Genomic DNA, 4,379 nt, shown 5'->3' with positions numbered 1-4,379 from the left:
TGAAATTGTATTATCTAGCGTTGTTAAAGATATGAGTTATAAATTATCGAATATATGTTTAGAATATAACACAGTAACTAATGAAAATATTGCTAGCACAATTCAAACTCAATACAATCAAGGATTTTCATTATTATATGATTATATTGATAAATTTAAAACTGTAACTATTAATGCAAATGATGAAATTATTAATGAGAATATTAACTTTCCAAGAAGATCTATTAAAGGTATATTAATATTTTTTACTATTGGAACGTATACTAATGGCGCAATAAAGGTAGATAATTATTATAATCCTGAAATAACAAAAGTAGAAATAACTATCGAAGGAATAGCAAATAAAATATTTTGTCAAGGAATGAGAATGATAGATCAATGGGTAGAAATTAAAAAACATTTCATGAATGAAAAAATAAAATCATTTGAAAATTGTAATATTAATCAAATTGACTATTATACCGGTAATAAATATGCATTATGGTTAGATTTTAGAACAACTGAAGATAATTCATTACATGGTTCTGGAAAAAAACTACAGAACACTAAAGATGGAATACAATTATTCATGAAAAAGAATAAAGGAATCAAAAATTTTAAAATGCACATTTATATTATATCTGACGCACAATTAAATATTGTAAATTCACAATTAGATAGTATTCAATATTAGAAATATAAAGTTAAAATTAAGGATATATAAATGAGTGGTAAAAAAACTCCTAATACTAAAGAACAATATTTAAGAAATTTATATTACAACCCTGAGAGTTCGGTTGCTTATTCTTCTACTAAAAATATATGGTGTAAAGTAAAACAAGATAAATTAGATAAGATAATCCCACAAAATTTAGTTAAATATAAAGATATAAATGAATTTATGTTAGAACAACCAACATATACAACACATAAAAAAATTGTTAGAAAATATAAAACTCGTAAAACTATGGTAAGTTATGTAGATCAACAGTGGCAAGGAGATTTAATTGATATGAAAAATGTTAAGAAAGATAATGATGATTATTGGTGGTTATTGAATATAATTGATATTTTTAGTCGTTATGTATGGAGTTTCCCACTTTATAGAAAAGATGCTGTACAAACATCAAATGTTTTAAGAAAATTTCTTTCGGATGATAAACTAAATCCAGAAAAAATACAATTTGATGATGGAAAAGAGTTTGATAATTCACTTGTTCATGAACTCTTAGATAATCATAATATTAAATATTTTTCAACAAAATCAGATAAAAAAGCAGCAGTTGTTGAACGATTTAATAGAACATTAAGAACAAGAATGTGGAAATATTTTACAGCAAATAATACTTTTGAATGGATTGATGTTTTACCAAAATTGATAGAAGGATATAATAATTCTTATCATTCTTCTATTGGAATGAAACCTATTGATGCTAGAAAATCTGAAAATGCTGAAATTGTTTGGAATAATTTATATGGAGCATTTCTTGTAGATGATTTTGGTGAACCTAAATTTAAAGTTGGTCAAAATGTTAGAATTTCTAAGTATAAAAAGATATTTGACAAAGGATACGATCGAAATTTTACTAGAGAAATATATAAAATAAAAAAGGTAATAACAACAAAACCATATGTCTATAAATTAGAAGATTTAGATGGTGAAGAAGTTGATGGTTACTTTTACGAAGAAGAATTAAGTTTAACTACTGAAAATCTAGAACAAGAATATAAAATTGAAAAAGTATTAAAAACAAAAACTATTAAAAGAAAAAAATATTCTTTAGTAAAATGGGTTGGATGGCCAGATAAATTCAATGAATGGATATTATCAAGTAAAATTAAAAATATATAAATGAATAAAGAATTATTTATATTTGAGCCTCATAATATGTTAATTTCTGGTGTAACAAATTGTGGAAAAACTTATTTTATATTAAATTTATTAGAAACTGTTTACAAAAACTATTTTGATAATATAGTATTATTTTGTCCAACATATGAATTTAATCAAACTTATGATAGAAATATTACTAGGAATAATAAATTTATTATATTAGATCCTAAAACAGTAAAAGAAAATTTAGATAATTGTATAAAAATAGCAATTGATATTTATAAAGGATCAAATACATTATTTATCATAGATGATTGTGCAAATTTACATGATTCAAAAATTAGAGAAAGTGAGTTATGCTATTTAGCTTTCTCTGGGAGACATTTTGGGATAACAACTTGGGTTTTAAATCAAAAATATAATTCAATTGTTAAAGACTTTAGAGAAAACATTAGATTTCTAGTTTTATTCTACAATAAAGATAGAAAATCGATGAAAAATGCACTTGAGGAAAATGATATTATTCCACATGATTTACATAATGAATATATGGATAAGTTGAAAAATATTAAAAGATCAAAATTACTATTTAGATTACAACACCCATTTAGATATGAATTTATTTAAATTCAATTAGTTTGTTAATCTAGTTGAATTCTAGTTGAATTCTAGTTATTAGTAGTTGTAACAAAAATCAAATAGATTTAACAATATTTTAACTAGCTTGTTAATCTATTTTAATTCTAGTTACATTCTAGTTATTAGTAGTTGTAACAAAAATCAAATAGATTTAACAATATTTTAACTAGCTTGTTAATCTATTTTAATTCTAGTTACATTCTAGTTGAATTCTTGTTGTTAGTAGTTGAAACAAAAATCAACTAGATTTAACAAGAAATAAACAAAAACAACAATATTTCAACTAGCTTGTTAATCTAGTTGAATTCTAGTTACATTCTAGTTAAATTCTAGTTGCAACATCACAACTAATTTTTTTATTATAAAAATGGGAGGTGAAAAGAAAATAAAATCTAAAAATGGTGATGTTCCAATTGAAAAAACTTTAGATGATTTAGGAATAACAGAAACAAAATTAATTCCAGATGATGGTGCTTTAAATAATGTTACAACAAATAATAATTATGAATATTATCTTTATTGCAAACATCAATTAGAAATATTAATAGCATCTGGAAAATGTAAAAAATTTGTTGATAAAAATTTAACTTATAATGAATTAGATACAATGAAATCAGTTGAATTTATTAGATTATTTAAGATTTATGAAGCTGCGAGAACAGCTAAAATTAATGACGCGATATCAGAAAATGTAGTAAAAGGTTATAGTAAATTATTTAATTATATACTACCAATTGAAGATGAAAATAGATTATATTCCGATTTAAAAAATGATTATTTAGTTATGACTGAATTAAATAAATGGATTGGATATTTATCGTTTCAATTAGGAGGATTTATGACATTATTATCAACCGGGGTTATAACATTTTCAAATATTGAAAGTAAAAATATTTCTATAATAAATGAGCGAGGTGAAAGAAGTGAAGGAATTAACTGTGAAGAAAAAACCGAGAACTCAGAAACAAATTGAATGGTCTCGACAATTAGGAATTAAATCACAAGAATATAAAAAAGCTGTAAAAGAAAAAATAAGTAATAAAAATTTTAATAAAAATGGTGAAAATATTGTTATTTCTACTCCTTCTGATAGTAGAATATTTGATAAATATTTATATTTTACAGTTGGATTTGTAATTGTATTCATTTTGATTGGGTATAATTGGTATAAGAAATCAAATAAAATTCATGATATTAGTAGTAATTCTGAACCAACTGCTATCAAAAATGAAAGTACTTCTGAAATTCCAAAATTGATAATAAAAAAAATGGATTAATATTTTAGAAAAAAAGCAAAAAAAATAATTTTTTTTAATTAATTGAATATCTCACTACTTTTGTCTATCACTGTGTGGGTGCTGTTTATGGCACCATCTATGTGGAGCAATTAAATTGTCCAGATAAGTCATTTCGGATTCTAGATATTCATTATTTCTATTAATTTATTTTTTTTAAAATTTAATCAACAATTTCTAAATCATGATGACCGTCTTCATTTTTCCCATGATATATTATTTTAAATCCTACTAAATCTTTCAATTCCTCCGTACTCAATGAAACCCATTTATCGGGTAAAAACACTTTAAATTCTCGCGATGTACTAACATTACAGTAGCTTAAATTAGCTGATACTTTCTCTCCATATTTAGTTTTTATCTTTTCTAATTTCAATATTTTATGTTCAATTTCTTTTGTAACATCAACTAACTTTTTTATTTCAAATTGTTTTTTTGCTGGTTTTATTCTGTTATTTATTGTTGCTAAGAATGCTTTTCTATCTCCCATTTATTAGGAAAAAAAATTACTTGTGGTGATGAGTGTTAGGAAAAAAATTACTTGTGGTGATGAGTGGTGTCTCGTCCTCTCGTCCTCTGATCTGAAAGCCTACTTTTCTAATTACTCGCTTTCATTAGGATTATATTTAGGC

This window comes from Tubulanus polymorphus, chromosome 1, assembly GCF_964204645.1.
Source record: "Tubulanus polymorphus chromosome 1, tnTubPoly1.2, whole genome shotgun sequence".
Lineage (NCBI taxonomy): Eukaryota > Metazoa > Nemertea > Palaeonemertea > Tubulaniformes > Tubulanidae > Tubulanus > Tubulanus polymorphus.
This window is presented reverse-complemented; position numbering follows the sequence as displayed.